This window comes from Ambystoma mexicanum, chromosome 5q, assembly GCF_040938575.1.
Source record: "Ambystoma mexicanum isolate Mex_15411 chromosome 5q, UKY_AmexF1_1, whole genome shotgun sequence".
NCBI classification, from domain to species: domain Eukaryota; kingdom Metazoa; phylum Chordata; class Amphibia; order Caudata; family Ambystomatidae; genus Ambystoma; species Ambystoma mexicanum.
Window position 1 is genome coordinate 769,626,846 of NC_090933.1, and position 16,861 is coordinate 769,643,706.

Consider the following 16,861-nt stretch of genomic DNA (forward strand, 5'->3'; position numbering starts at 1 on the left):
TTTGCTGTGGTTGCTACATCTTATTAGTTTATATTTGTGAAGTATTTAATCTTTTCTTTGGCCACTCCATCACAATTGAGATCTTAGATCTCGATCTCAGGGAAACGTTTGGAAAGAAACAAATCTGCACTATCCCCAGCCCCCAAGCCTTCGCAGAGTGTCCTCTCTCAAGGCCCTCTTGTGTTCCCAAGCATCAAACTATGCTACACCTTCACCCTATATCATTTTAAATCTGTTTAAAAAAAATTCTAGCAAATCGTGTTTTTCAATGTGCTGAATTTAAAAAAAAAACGAAAAGCCTTGGGTCCAGCTATGCATCATGGGAGAAATATATATATAAATGTTTGTGCATAAGGGGCATCCCGCTCTCTGTCACAATTTTAAAAATCTACTGGACCTTTTTCTTCCAAACCAACAAAGGATTTCCTTCAAGCGTTTTGTGCCCAACTTCTTTCTTATTTGGTGAACAGCAGTCCAGGTTTAGTGTTATGTGCTTGAACAAATATATTGCACATATCCCCTATGGGCAAATCAATGTAAAAAGTGAAAAACGCACCTTTTATTTAACTCTTTATATCTTTTGAATGACACAAATGTTCCCCAAATTTCCAGATTTGGAAAATTCGATGCATATTCATGAAGTTAGTAGACATTGGGCCTCATTACGAGTCCGGCGGTAATCCAGCCGGAACAAACGGCAAGTTACCGCCGGACTCGTATTACCATTCCGCCTCCATGATTCCCATCTCGTGATGGTGCCAGTGTTTCCACGTCCGCCTGCAGGCGGGTGGTGTTAAACCCGCCAGGTCAGACCTGGAGGGAATGACACCTCCGCCTGCAGGACTCGAGATCACCCGGTATGGAAACAACGGTGCGGGCGGGTTTACCTCCACCGTTATTTCCATACCGGGTGACTCGTAATAAGGCCCATAGAATGTTCTCATATCCCATGGAGGACAGGTTGCACCTTAAGGATAGGGGGGGCTAAGGTTGCTCTATAATACCCTGTATATGATAATAGGGAGTAATCATTATTTTTAATGTGAGAAGTAATATTTCCAGAATGTGTTGCAAAGATATCTTATTTAAAATATTTGTGCCCTGTCCGCTCCGATATCGGTCAAGGAAAAGGAAATTGACACAATGTAGCTATTTTTCCATATAGCTTCATCACGAGTTGGTTAGTGCCATAAAAATGCAGTGGTAATAAAGTTACCGTTGCATTACTGCACCGCTCAGCTATGAGTTGGGTGGAAAGTTAGAGGATTGACTTCCAGCTCTGAGCTGGAGGTAAATCCGTAGACTTTTGCCCAATTTAGGTACAATTACTGTGGCAGAATTACCACTGCAGTAAATGCACACAAAAATGCCTCATTGAGTCCAATGGACTCCAAAAAATGGGGACTTACAACACCACTGCCACTAATCTGGCGGTAATACCTCCGAACCAAGTGGTGGTAACGGTAATTGCTTTGGGCAGTATTGCAGCAGATTTACTGGCAGGATACTACCGAAATAGTGACGAGGACCGTTCTTGTACTGCTAATATCGCAAGAATTCGAAAACGAAGAATTACATCCCTTAACTGTTTCTATGTGTTTGCTCGAACATCATATCCTATTCAAATTATTTTACTAAATAATAGGATTCAGACCCCAAAATGAAGTACTTTATTTTTTAGGAATGCTGAACAAAACATTTTATATCGACTAATAAGAAGCCAAAGGCAATGCAGATATTCATATTATCCCGCCACATTCAAGATTTATTTCCATAAGATGTCGTAGTACTGAGCAAAATATTTAACTCCTCACAAAAGAGAATGGAAGTTTATGTTCTAACGCAGAGTCCAGAAGAAAACAATTAGGAAATTGGAACAAGCGCCTCAAAAGCAAGCAACGCACAGAAAGAGATGTTCAAAACCATCAACAAGATAATAAACCTGACAGCTTGCAATAACGTCCCGACCCATCACTGCGATGACCTGGTAAACCACTTAAAAAACAATGGGCCTCATTACGACCCAGGCGTTAAGGATTAACGCCGTTGTTAACCCTTAACGCCTGATTCTGATTTTAACGGCTGCTTTTAGCAGCCGTTAAAATCCATGGCGCTAACCTGCCATGATGCTAATTACGCCATCGTAATTTACGGTGGCGTAATTAGTGCCTTCCCCACTCCCATTATGCCCTATGGGGCAAAAATGGGAATAGGGAAGGGAAAATGGGAAATGGGGATTTAGCACCCCACTCACCTTGGAATGGGGCGGTAAATCCGCAATCCACCATGGTGTAAACGTAGTTTACACCATGGTGGTAATGTTGGCGCAATTAGCGCCTGGGTCGTAATGACCCCCAATGTCATAAACATTTTAAAAAGTGATCACAGCTATTCCCAAGGACACAAGCAGCAATATCACCAACATCCCTACCCCCGAGGCAACCCCAATGATGAACTACTTTGCAACAATGTCAACAGAAGACTTCACAAATCTAGCGAAGGAAAACAAAAAAGCAGGATTCCCAGTGGACTCCTGCCCACCAGACATCCACAAGTAAATCCTTAGCAAAGAGACACATGCAGAATACATCCACAAACCCATGAACTACTTGCTGGATATAGTAACTGTACCTAAGAGTTTCAAACCTGCCTACAGTATACCACTTCTCAATGATCTCTTGGGTAACACAGACACCCACACCAACTACAGGCCTATATCAAACACTAGTTACCTTGCAAAACCACCTAGAAACCTACATATATGACAAATCCTGACCCATGTGAAAACCACATGCTGGCCTCCAGCACACAGTGAGGAGTCGAGCGTTCGGCCTTCTGCTCATGTTTAGCAAGGTTTTCTGAATCCATCTGCCGCTTTACTTAATTGTGCATTTTACATCTGCCACCTTGTAGCCACCTTCTTTCCTTCTTTCCCTTCCCTACTTCTTGTTTCCTCCCCTGCTCCCTCCCTCCGTCCACCCCCAATCCTGATTGGGCACTGGCTCGTTGTTCCTGGTTGCCTGCACTTGACCGTAGTGCTTGGCTCAGCGTCTTCTATCTGCTGGCCTGAATCACAAGGTGAGGAGTCAAGCGTGTTGCTTGTGTTTAGCAAGGTTTTCTAAATCCATCTGCCTCTTTACCTTATTGTGCAATATACATCTGCCACCTTGTTGCTGCTTTCTTTCCTTCTTTCCCTTCCCCACTCCTTGTTTCCTCCTGTGCTCCCTCACCCGCCCAGATCCTGATTGGGCACTGGCCCATTGTCCCTGGTTGCCTGCATGTGACCCTGGTGCTTGGCACAGTGTCTTCTGTCTGCTGGCCTGAAGCACACAGTGAGAAGTCGAGCATTTTGCTTGTGTTTCGTATGTTTTTCTAAATCCATCTGCCGCTTTACTCAATTGTGCATTTTGCATCTGACACGTCAAGGCTGCTTTCTTTCCCTCTTTCCCTTCCACACCCTCTGTTTCCTCCACTGCTCCCACCCTCTGCACGCCGCCGATCCTGATTGAGCACTATGCCCTACTTAACTTTTGCTCTCAGGGCAGCCCCACTGCCCACTGCAGCCCCCTTTTGGCAAAGGGCAGCTCCCTCAGTTGCAGGTCCAGAGTGTGTTAGCCGGTGTTTGCCGTCAGAGCATGGAGTGCAGACGCCAACCAGCAGTGACTGACGAGATAAGAAGATTGTGGGCCGGGGGAGCAGCCATTACTGCTCCCTATTCAACTATCCCTCCTCTGTTTAGTGCTACTTTTGAAGGGATTTGTTCCTCCGACATATTCCACATCTATGACAGGTAATCACCACAGCTGTGATGCTCCGGAAAATTTTCGCCGTCTGCGTCCTGTGTCGATGACGTTCGTCGAGGGCCTCCGTCGAGCCGATGTCACTTGATGTTATAAGTAGAACGCATGACGCCCGTAGCCTCAGTTCCGTTTTTTCCGTGAACGTGTTCGCTTCGGATATCTCAGCGCGTCTTGGCTCTTCTGAGTACTTCTATCGGTTCTTCAAACTTGTTTGTTTGTGAAGATATCATGTCTTCGCCTTCTTCTACCCCATGGCCGGTGTCGGGACTGCGGTTCCAAGATGTCGCTGATGGACCCGCACAACCCCTGCCTCTGGTGCCTCGGTGAGGACCACACCACGGATGATTGTGACAATTGCAAGTCGTTAACATCGAAGGCCTTGTGGGAGCAGAAGAAGAAGCTTTCTGTCAGTAGGGTGTCCAAGCCCCGAAAGTCGAAATCCACTGGGCTTTCGAGCGACGATTTGAGAGGTGACTCTCCGCGTCGTCGGCGTTAGTCCAAGGGGTCTCGGTCCCGGATGGGTCCCGCCATTCCTCTGCCTCTTCGAAGCACTTGCGGAAGCGCCGTCATCGGTCACCTTCCCCGTCCTCGTCCGAAGACCCCGCCCGTCAGCGGGTTGCTTGTCCCAACAAGCATTCTTCTCCTGTGGAATGGGATGCATTTCGTATGGAGATGATGGCGATTTTCCAATCGCAGGGCTCCGTTCCGTCTGCGTCTTTGAAAGAAGGCAGCAAGGAACATGCTAGGGCCACCGCTCGCACGCCTTCGAGCTCCAGCGGTCGGCGCGATCATCGGGAGCCTTTGAGGTCCCGCTCGGACAAGGTGGATCACTCTAGCCATGCCTGTTCCAGGTCCCGGTCCTCAACGCCCTTGAGACCGGTGGATACTTTGAGGTCTTCTAAGAAGATGTCGACACCATCGGCGCCATGTCTGTCGAGGGACTCTCTCGAGGCTCCGCCTCCGAGGAAGTCATCGACGCCATTGGCGCCAAGGCCATCGAAGGACACGCTCGGGGCTCCGCCCTCGAGGCCTGTGTCAAAGCCATCGGCACCATGCTCGACGTCAATGCCGAATCTGTCGATGCCTTTTGTGGAGGCTTTACTGGAGGTACCCCGTGTGTCGGTGGAAACTCCAAGGAAGGCCCTGAAGAAGTCGGTAAGGCCTGTATTTGAGCCTATTTCTGTGCCCTCTTCCAGGGATTTGTTCCAGCCTCTGGATTATATTCCTGAGGAGGAGGAAGGGTCTGAGGAAGGTTTGGTTCCTGATGAGGTTCCTGATGACCTATTATCTGGTCATAGCCAGTTGGAAGACCTGCGTTAGTCTTTGCACAACGCCAGTGGTCTTGATACCTCCCCAGAGGTTGGGTTTGGCAGACCTGAGCCTGGTACACGTACTGAATCTTCGTACAGGTGACTCATGTCGAGGGTGACGGAGTACTCAGGGTGGTCTGCACCACCAGTGGATTTTCTGCAGGATGACCTGACGGATATCCTTGACCAAGGTCCACCCACTGACCCGGTGCTGCCATTTCATATGGCTTTACAGAGAAGGGTGGCAGCAGCTTGGACTGCTCCGGAGAGTCTCCCGGCAGTGAGCAAGTCTTTGCCAAAAAAATACTGTCCAGCCAGTAGAGACCCCTGCTACTTGACTATGCACCCCACTTCGGAGAGTTTGGTGGTGCAGGCGGCTACGGCCCCAGCAAATCAGGCCTCCTACCCTACCATCCCTCCTGATAGGGACGACAAGCATTTTGATGGCTGGGCAAAGAAAGTGTTTTCTTCAGGGTGTATGATTTTACAGGCAGCCAACTCCGTAAGTGCCTTAGCACGTTTCACTCACACTCTGTGGAATTGTGTGCCTTTGGCGGCTGAACATATTCCCGAAGGGGAGGAACGGGATGGTTTTCTTGCTCTTGTTCAGGATGGCAAGGATGCCATGTGTGAATCCGTTCAGTCGGGTCTGGACATGGCAGATTGTGTCAGCCGGTCCATGGCGGCGAGTACCGTAATGAACAGATATGCGTGGTTGCGGAATTCAAGGTTTGCTCCTGATGTACAAGCCCAGCTTCTCAACATGCCCTTTGATGGTGAACATCTTTTTGGCAGCAAAGCTGACGAGAGCCTTGAGAGGTTGCAGATCTCTAAAGCTGCAGCAAAGTCGTTGAGCGCTGCAGTTCACCAACCTCCGCCTTTTCGTCCTAGGGGACAGCAACGGAGGGGAGGCTCCTTTCGATACTACTCTTCCTTTGGTAGATCAAGGGGAGTTGCAAGTCAAAGGGGCCACCGTAGGAGTGCCAGAGGTGGAAAACAAGGTACTTGAGGTGCCAACGCTGCTCAGGCAGTTGCCTCTTTGCCCTCAGGCACTGCCGCAGCCGCTTCATCTCAGTCATGAGGCCATGTCCCATGGTTCGCCGGCTGAGGGAAGGCTGGCGCAGCATCTTGTAGAATGGCGTCGTGCCATTACTTCAGATGTGTGGTTTCTGGAGATCATAGCCCACGGCTACTGTCTTCCTTTCCGGCAGAGGCCTCACGACAATCCACCAGGGAATCTTTCTTTGAAGAGTCCGGATCCGCTTCTTGCGCAGGAAATCAAATCCCTGCTGGAGAAAGGCGCCATAGAACTGATGCCTGTAGCGGAGAGGAACAAGGGTTGGTATTCCCCATATTTTTTATCCCAAAAAAAGACGTGGGATTGAGACCCATCATGGACTTGCGTGGTTTGAACAAGCTCCTTAGGAAGGACAAGTTCAAGATGGTTACTCTTTCTCAAGTCCTCCAGGCCCTTAGACTTCCGGACTTGTTGGTGTCTCTCGACCTCAAGGACGCTTACTTTCATGTGCCGATTAATCCCAAGCACAAGAAGTATCTGAGGTTCGCGGTTGGCAACTCGCATTTTCAGTTTCGGGTCCTGCCGTTCGGATTGACCTCCGCCCCGAGGGTCTTCACCAAGCTCATGGTGGTGGTGGCAGCGTATCTCAGGTAAGGGGGGATACACGTCTACCCCTACCTGGACGATTGGTTGATCAGGGCGCGCTCTCCCGAGCAAGTCCTGAATCATTTGTCAGTCACCTACCACTCCCTTCACAAGCTGGGCTTCTCCCTCAATTTAAAGAAGTCCCACTTGACACCTACCCAGAGGCTCCAGTACATCAGAGCAGTGCTCGACACATCCCTGGGGCAGTGTTCGCCTCCCCTGGTGAGGGCTCATCACATTCTACTGATGGTGCACAAGTTTCAACATGCCCAGAGTCTCCCGGCATTGGAGTTGTTGAGGTTGCTCGGCCTCATGGCATCCTGCATTTTTCTGGTGTCAGAGGCCAGGTGGCGGATGAGATCTCTGCAATGGGCTCTCAAGCTCCAGTGGTCGCAGTCCTCCGGCAGGATGTCGGACCCCGTTCAGTTGCCGCCCTCGGTCGCCCAGGGCCTTCTGTGGTGGGACGTCAAAGGCAATCTGATGAAGGGGGCTGCATTTTGGCTACCCTGGCCGGAGGTAACGATCGTGACGGACGCGTCCCTCACGGGATGGGGAGCTCATGCCAACGAGTTGACAGTCAGCAGTCGTTGGTCTCTGTCGGAGTCCAGACTCCATATCAATCTGTTGGAGCTGAGAACCATCAGACTAGCCCTGAATGCTTTTCTGCCGTCTGTGCAGGGGAAGAATGTCCTGATTCTGACGGACAACACAGTGGCCATGCACTACCTCACGAAAAAAGTGGGGGGCAGGGCCTCTCCCTCTGTGCAGAGAGGGGATGCAGCACTGGTTCTGGGCCATCCAGCAGGAAATTTCAATCTCGGCAGTTCATCTGGCCGGAGATGAAAATGTGGTGGCGGACGCTCTGAGCAGGCAGAGCACGGTCTCTCACGAGTGGGAGCTGGCTCAGGAGATTCTCCTGGAGATCTTCACCCTTTGGGGGACCCCACAAGTGGATCTCTTCGCCAACAGTGCCAACCGGAAGTGCGAAAGATTCTGCTCATGGGAATTTCCTCCAAGAGGAGCCTTAGGGGACGCATTTGTAGTGGAATGGTCCTTCCCACTGCTGTACGTGTTTCCTCCAGTCCCCGTCATTCCACAAGTGCTGCAGAGGTTACGAAGGTTCGGTTCCGAGATGATCCTCATTGCTCCGGCATAGGCCCGGAGAACGTGGTACCCGGACCTTCTCGACATGTCCATCTGCCCTCCATGCCATCTTCCCTACCGAGACGATCTGCTCTCGCGGGAGGGGGGTCAGGTTCTCCATCCAGAGGTCAAGTCCCTCAACCTTCATGCTTGGCTTCAGAAAGATTGAAGTATAAGGATTGGGACCTTCCTGAAGACGTGATGGAGGTGTTGCTTTCGGCCAGAAGGCCCGCAACAAAGTCCCTGTACCGTTGCCGTTGGAGAAAGTTCTGCGACTGGTGCGGGGTTAAGAATGTGGATCCTTTTTCATGTGCCATTCCTGTGGTTCTGTCTTTTTTGCTTTCTTTAGCCCACAAGGGTCTGCATGTGGGTACCATTAAGGGTTACCTGGTGGCGCTGTCCATATCTAAGCGCTCGTCTGAGGATTGTTCTTATTTTAAGATTCCTTTGATTTCCCAGTTTCTGAAAGGGCTCACTAATGTGTTTCCGCTATCACCTTTCCAGGTGCCCGGTTGGGATTTGAACCTGGTTCTAAAATTCCTCATGGGAGCTCCATTTGAGCCTTTACATTCTTGCCCTTTGAGACTGTTGACCTTGAAAACTGTATTTTTAGTTGCGATCACTTCCGCTCGCAGAGTGAGTGAGTTGCAGGCACTCTCCTCTAAACCACCCTTCACGGTGTTCCATAAGGACAGGGTTGTCCTTAGGGTTCATCCTTCTTTTCTTCTGAAAGTTGTGTCGGAATTTCATTTAAGCCAGAAGGTTGTTCTTCCAGCGTTCTATCCTCCTCCGCATCCTGGTAAGGAAGAGGAGAGGCTCCATAGGTTGGATCCTAGGAGAGCTTTAGGTTTCTACATTTCACGCATGTCCCGGGTCAGAGTGGACAATCAGCTCTTTATTGGATACGCTGGAAGGCGTTTGGGACACGCTGTTACTAAACAGACTTTGTCTAGATGGATTGTCTTGACAATTTCTGAATGTTACCACTTTGCGGGTAAGGACCCTCCGGTAGGCTTACGGGCCCATACTACTAGGGGTGTGGCTGCCTCTACTGCCCTGCAGAGGGGTGTTCCCATTCGTAACATTTGTGAAGCAGCCACATGGGCCTCTGTCCATACTTTTGTCAAACACTACTCCTTGGATTCTATCCATGGGCAAGATCTGGCCTTTGGCAAGGCGGTCCTCTATTCTGCAATTTAATTGGGCATTCTAAAATTCTAAATTCTTTCCCACCTCCTTACGTTGGTACTGCTTTGGGAGTCTGTCATAGATGTCGAATATGTCAGAGGAACCAATTCCTTCGAAGACCAAGTTACTTTCTTACCTGGTAACGTTCTTTCGATGGGATGTTCCGACAACGTATTCCACATCGCTCCCTCCCTACCTGCCCCACTACAGGATTTCTTATGCGATTGCAACTTTAGTTTCCGCAAGGCTTTCTGTAGTCATTCTGGCGAAGATTGGTTCCACACGTTCTGGGAAAAAACTACAACTGAGGCTACGGGCGTCGTGCGTCCTACTTATAACATCCGGTGACGTCGGCTCGACGGAGGCCCTCGACGACAGCGTATCGATGTCATCGATGCAGGACGCAGACGCTGAAAATATTCCAAAGCAGCACAGCTGTGGTGATTACCTGTCATAGACGTGGAATACGTTGTCAGGACATCCCATCGAAAGAACGTTACCAGTTAAGAAAGTAACGTGTTCATCTAATTCTGCAGTCTGCTGCACTTGGAAGTTGTTTTATATCCTTATCTGGCTTTGGTGAATTGTCATAATTAGCCTGTGGGTTTCCCCCTCTTTTTGCTAGGAAAGCCAAATCTGTGTGTTCTTGCATTGCTGCTCCATTTAAAAAACAAGGCTTTTCTCTCTTTTCTAGGACAGTTGAATCTGTGTGTTTTTGCATTGCTGTTGCATTTTAAAACTAAGCTTTTTCCCTCTAAGAGGGAAGTCGAATCTGTGTGTTCTTGCATTTGCTGCTGCATCTTAAAAATGAGGCTTCTCCCTCTTTTCTAGTAAAGTCGAATCTGTGTGTTCCTGAATTACTGCTGCATTTAAAAAGCTAGGCTTTTCCATCATTTCTAGGAAAGTCGATTCCGTGTGTTCTTGTAGTGCTGTTCAATTTAAAAAACAAGGCTTTTTCCCCTCTTTGAGGAAAGTCGAATCTGTGTGTTCTTGCATTTGCTGCCGCATTTAAAAAACTAGGTTTTTCTCTTTTCTAGAAAAGTCTAATCTATGTGTTCTTGCATTGCACTGCATTTATAAAACTAGGCGTTTCCTTCATTTCTAGGAAAGTCAAATCTTTGTGTTCTTGCATTGCTGCTCCATTTAAAAAACTAGGCATTTTCCCTCTTCGAGGTAAGTTGAATATGTGTGTTCTTACTAGGCTGTGTGTTCTTGCATTGCTGCTGCATTTAAAAAACTAGGATTTTGTCTCTTTTCTAGGAAAGTTGAATCTGTGTGTTCTTGCATTGCTGCTGCATTTAAAAACGAGGCTTTTCCCTCTTTTCTAGGAAACTCAAATTTGTGTGTTCTTGTAGTGCTGCTCCATTTAGAAATCTAAGGGTTTTCCCTCTTCGAGGAAAGTCAAATCTGTGTGTTTTTGCATTTCCTGCTGCATTTGAAAAACTAGGCTTTTCCCTCTTCAAGGAAAGTCGAATCTGTGTGTTCTTGCATTTGCTGCTGCATTTAAAAAACACAGCTTTTCTCTCTTTTCTAGGAAAGTCGAATCTGTGGGTTCTTGCATTGCTGCCCTGTTTAAAAAACAAGGTTATTTCCCTCTTCGAGGAAAGTCAAATCTGTGTGTTTTTGCATTTCCAGCTGCATTTGAAAAACTAGGCTTTTTCTCTATTCGAGGAAAGTCGAATCTGTGTGTTCTTGCATTTGCTGCTGTATTTAAAAAAGTAGGTTTTTCTCTCTTTTCTAGGAAAGTCTGATCTGTGTATTCTTGCATTGCTGCTGCAGTTATAAAACTAGGCTTTTCCCTCATTTGTAGGAAAGTCGTATCTGTGTGTTCTTGCATTGCTGCTCCATTTAAAAAACTAGCAGGGTAATTCATAGAATTTTGCAGAAAAGTGTCGCAAGCGGCTGGCGCAGAGTGTCCGCGTGCGATTGTCTGCGCCAGCCGCGTGCGCTAAAATCGATTTCCGCGCACAGCGCATTCATGGATTTTCGCATCCCAAACCAGCCGTGGTGCAGCGTGGCGCAGCGACCCTGCAGCAGCGCCAGTTACGCCCCCAAGAACGCCCTCGCGCAAGGAAAAGCCTTCAAAATCCCCAAATAATCGCAAAGGGCTGCGCTAACCCTGGACCAGTTCACCGGGCTGGCAAACAGCAAACGCCAAACGGGGAACGTGTATTTCAGTGGTTCGCGGGAAGTTCCACACGCGATTGTCCTGTGTACGTGTGCATCAGGGGTGCGCGGGAAGTTCCACACCAAAATCAGCAGGGTACGTGTATTACAGGGGTGCGCGGGAAGTTCGACACGCGATTGGCCCCGTGCGAGCAGGGTACGTGTATTCCAGGTGTGCGCTGGAAGTTCCACATGCGATTTCAGCAGGGTACGTGTATTTCAGGGGTGCGCGGGAAGTTCCACACGCGATTGGCCCAGTGCGAGCAGGGTACGTGTATTCCAGGGCTGCGTGGGAAGTTCCACACGCGATTTCAGCAGGGTACGTGTATTACAGGGGTGCGTGGGAAGTTCCACACGCGATTGGCCCAGTGCGAGCAGGGTACGTGTATTCCATGGGTGCGCGGGAAGTTCCACACGCGATTTCAGCAGGGTACGTGTATTTCAGGGGTGCGCGTGAAGTTCCACACGCGATTCCATCAGGGTACGTGTATTTCAGGGGTGCGCGGGAAGTCCCACACGTGATTGGCCCCGTGCGAGCAGGGTACGTGTATTTCAGGGGTGCGCGGGAAGTTCCACACGCGATTGGCCCCGTGCAAGCAGGCTACGTGTATTACAGGGGTGCGCGGGAAGTTCCACACACGATTTCATCAGGGTACGTGTATTTCAGGGGTGCGCGGGAAGTTCCACACGCGATTGGCCCAGTGCGAGCAGGGTACGTGTATTTCAGGGGTGCGCGGGAAGTTCCACACGCGATTGGCCCCGTGCAAGCAGGGTACGTGTATTTCAGGGGTGCGCGGGAAGTTCCACACGCGATTTCATCAGGGTACGTGTATTTCAGGGGTGCGCGGGAAGTTCCACACGCGATTTCAGCCGGGTATGTGAATTTCAGGGGTTCTGGGGAGTACTACACGTGAATTGGCCGTATGGGTCCTCCCAGGTGTAGGCTCGACAACCTCCACGGCCCCTGCAGGCAGCCCACACCACGGGGGACTACCCTGCACCCCTGCTCATGTCCCGCAGGCAGCCCATCCACCATGGGCATGCCCCCCAGCCAACCCACATGTCACCTTGCACTACTGATCAACAATGCATGTCTCCCACCACCCCCACCCCCCAGCAGTGCAGGGGCAGCCTCCACCAGGCCCCCACCCATGTCTCCCACCACCCCCACCCCCCAGCAGTGCAGGGGCAGCCTCCACCAGGCCCCCACCCATGTCTCCCACCACCCCCACCCCCCAGCAGTGCAGGTGCAGCCTCCACCAGGCCCCCACCCATGTCTCCCACCACCCCCACCCCCCAGCAGCGCAGGGGCAGCCTCCACCAGGCCCCCACCCATGTCTCCCACCACCCCCACCCCCCAGCAGTGTGGAGCTCCCTCCACCAGGCCCCCACTCATGGGCCATATCACCCCCACCCCCCAGCATCCAGGGGCACCCTCCACCAGGCCCCCACTCATGTCTCCCACCACCCCCACCCCCCAGCAGTGGGGGTACCCTCCACCAGGTCCCCACCCATGTCTACCACCACCCCCACCCCCCAGCAGTGTGGGGCACCCTCCACCAGGCCCCCACCCATGTCTCCCACCACCCCCACCCCCCAGCAGTGCAGGGGCACCCTCCACCAGGCCCCCACTCATGGCCCCTATCACCCCCACCCCCTAGCAGTGTGGGGCACCCTCCACCAGGCCCCCACTCATGTCTCCCACCACCCCCATCCCCCAGCCACCATGGGCACCCTCCACCAGGCCTCCACCCATGTCTCCCACCACCCCCACCCCCCAGCAGTGCAGGGGCAGCCTCCACCAGGCCCCCACTCATGTCTCCCACCACCCCCACCCCCCAGCAGTGTTGGGCACCCTCCACCAGGCCCCCACTCATGTCTCCCAGCACCCCCACCCCCAAGCCACCATGGGCAGCCCCCACCAGGCCCCCACTCACGTCTCCCACCACCCCCACCCCCCAGCAGTGTGGGGCACCCTCCACCAGGCCCCCACTCATGGCCCCTATCACCCCCACCCCCCAGCAACCAGGGGCACCCTCCACCAGGCCCCCACCCATGTCTCCCAGCACCCCCACCCCCCAGAAGGGCAGGGGCACCCTCCACCAGGCCCCCACGCATGTCTCCCAGCACCCCCACCCCCCAGCCACCATGGGCAGCCCCCACCAGGCCCCCACTCATGTCTCCCACCACCCCCACCCCCCAGCAGTGTGGAGCACCCTCCACCAGGCCCCCACTCATGGGCCCTATCACCCCCACCCCCCAGCATCCAGGGGCACCCTCCACCAGGCCCCCACTCATGTCTCCCAGCACCCCCACCCCCCAACAGTGCAGGGGCACCCTCCACCAGGCCCCCACTCATGTCTCCCACCACCCCCACCCCCCCAGCAGTGTGGGGCACCCTCCACCAGGCCCCCACTCATGTCTCCCACCACCCCCACCCCCCCAGCAGTGTGGAGCACCCTCCACCAGGCCCCCACTCATGGGCCCTATCACCCCCACCCCCCAGCATCCAGGGGCACCCTCCACCAGGCCCCCACTCATGTCTCCCAGCACCCCCACCCCCCAGCAGTGCAGGGGCACCCTCCACCAGGCCCCCACTCATGTCTCCCACCACCCCCACCCCCCCAGCAGTGTGGGGCACCCTCCACCAGGCCCCCACGCATGTCTCCCACCACCCCCACCCCCCCAGCAGTGTGGGGCACCCTCCACCAGGCCCCCACTCATGGGCCCTATCACCCCTACCCCCCAGCATTCAGGGGCACCATCCACCGGGCCCCCACTCATGTCTCCCACCACCCCCACCCCCCCAGCAGTGTGGGGCACCCTCCACCAGGCCCCCACTCATGTCTCCCACCACCCCCACCCCCCAGCAGTGTGGGGCACCCTCCACCAGGCCCCCACCCATGTCTCCCACCACCCCCACCCCCCAGCAGTGCAGGTGCAGCCTCCACCAGGCCCCCACCCATGTCTCCGACCACCCCCACCCCCCAGCAGTGCAGGGGCAGCCTCCACCAGGCCCCCACCCATGCCTGCCACCACCCCCACCCCCCAGCAGTGTGGAGCACCCTCCACCAGGCCCCCACTCATGGGCCCTATCACCTCCACCCCCCAGCATCCAGGGGCACCCTCCACCAGGCCCCCACTCATGTCTCCCACCACCCCCACCCCCGAGCTGTGCGGGCACCCTCCACCAGGCCCCCACCCATGTCTCCCACCACCCCCACCCCCCAGCAGTGTGGGGCACCCTCCACCAGGCCCCCACCCATGTCTCCCACCACCCCCACCCCCCAGCAGTGCAGGGGCACCCTCCACCAGGCCCCCACTCATGGCCCCTATCACCCCCACCCCCCAGCAGTGTGGTGCACCCTCCACCAGGCCCCCACTCATGTCTCCCACCACCCCCATCCCCCAGCCACCATGGGCACCCTCCACCAGGCCTCCACCCATGTCTCCCACAACCCCCACCCCCCAGCAGTGCAGGGGCAGCCTCCACCAGGCCCCCACTCATGTCTCCCACCACCCCCACCCCCCAGCAGTGTGGGGCACCCTCCACCAGGCCCCCACACATGTCTCCCAGCACCCCCACCCCCCAGCCACCATGGGCAGCCCCCACCAGGCCCCCACTCATGTCTCCCACCACGCCCACCCCCCAGCAGTGTGGGGCACCCTCCACCAGGCCCCCACTCATGGCCCCTATCACCCCCACCCCCAGCATCCAGGGGCACCCTCCACCAGGCCCCCACCCATGTCTCCCAGCACCCCCACCCCCAGCAGTGCAGGGGCACCCTCCACCAGGCCCCCACTCATGTCTCCCAGCACCCCCACCCCCCAAGCCACCATGGGCAGCCCCCACCAGGCCCCCACTCATGTCTCCCACCACCCCCACCCCCCAGCAGTGTGGAGCACCCTCCACCAGGCCCCCACTCATGGGCCCTATCACCCCCACCCCCCAGCATCCAGGGGCACCCTCCACCAGGCCCCCACTCATGTCTCCCACCACCCCCACCCCCCCAGCAGTGTGGGGCACCCTCCACCAGGCCCCCACTCATGTCTCCCACCACCCCCACCCCCCAGCAGTGTGGGGCACTCTCCACCAGGCCCCCACCCATGTCTCCCAGCACCCCCAACCCCCAGCAGTGCAGGGGCACCCTCCACCAGGCCCCCACTCATGTCTCCCACCACCCCCACCCCCCAGCAGTGTGGGGCACCCTCCACCAGGCCCCCACTCATGTCTCCCACCACCCCCACCCACCCAGCAGTGTGGGGCACTCTCCACCAGGCCCCCACTCATGGGCCCTATCACCCCCACCCCCCAGCATCCAGGGGCACCCTCCACCAGGCCCCCACTCATGTCTCCCACCACCCCCACCCCCCCAGCAGTGTGGGGCACCCTCCACCAGGCCCCCACTCATGTCTCCCACCTCCCCCACGCCCCAGCAGTGTGGGGCACCCTCCACCAGGCCCCCACCCATGTCTCCCACCACCCCCACCCCCCAGCACTGCAGGGGCAGCCTCCACCAGGCCCCCACTCGTGTCTCCCACCACCCCCATCCCCCAGCAGTGCAGGGGCAGCACCACCAGGCCCCCACTCATGTCTCCCACCACCCCCATCCCCGAGCCACCATGGGCACCCTCCACCAGGCCTCCACTCATGTCTCCCACCCACCCCCACCCCCCAGCATCCAGGGGCACCCTCCACCAGGCCCCCACCCATGTCTCCCAGCACCCCCACCCCCCAGCAGTGCAGGGGCACCCTCCACCAGGCCCCCACTCATGTCTCCCAGCACCCCCACCCCCCAGCAGTGTGGGGCACCCTCCACCAGGCCCCCACCCATGTCTCCCACCACCCCACCCCCCAGCAGTGCAGGGGCACCCTCCACCAGGCCCCCACTCATGGCCCCTATCACCCCCACCCCCCAGCAGTGTGGGGCACCCTCCCACCAGGCCCCACTCATGTCTCCCACCACCCCCATCCCCCAGCCACCATGGGCACCCTCCACCAGGCCTCCACCCATGTCTCCCACCACCCCCACTCCCAGCAGTGCAGGGGCAGCCTCCACCAGGCCCCTACCCATGTCTCCCAGCACCACCACCGCCCAGCAGTGCAGGCGCAGCCTCCACCAGGCCCCCACCCATGTCTCCCAGCACCCCCCACCCCCCAGCAGTGCAGGGGCACCCTCCACCAGGCCCCCACTCATGTCTCCCACCACCCCACCCCCCAGCAGTGCAGGGGCAGCCTCCACCAGGCCCCCACTCATGTCTCCCACCACCCCCATCCCCCAGCAGTGCAGGGGCAGCACCACCAGGCCCCCACTCATGTCTCCCACCACCCCCATCCCCCAGCCACCATGGGCACCCTCCACCAGGCCTCCACTCATGTCTCCCACCCACCCCCACCCCCCAGCATCCAGGGGCACCCTCCACCAGGCCCCCACCCATGTCTCCCACCACCCCCACTCCCCAGCAGTGTGGGGCACCCTCCACCAGGCCCCCACTCATGTCTCCCAGCACCCCCACCCCCCAGCAGTGTGGGGCACCCTCCACCAGGCCCCCACCCATGTCTCCCACCACCCCCACCCCCAGCAGTGCAG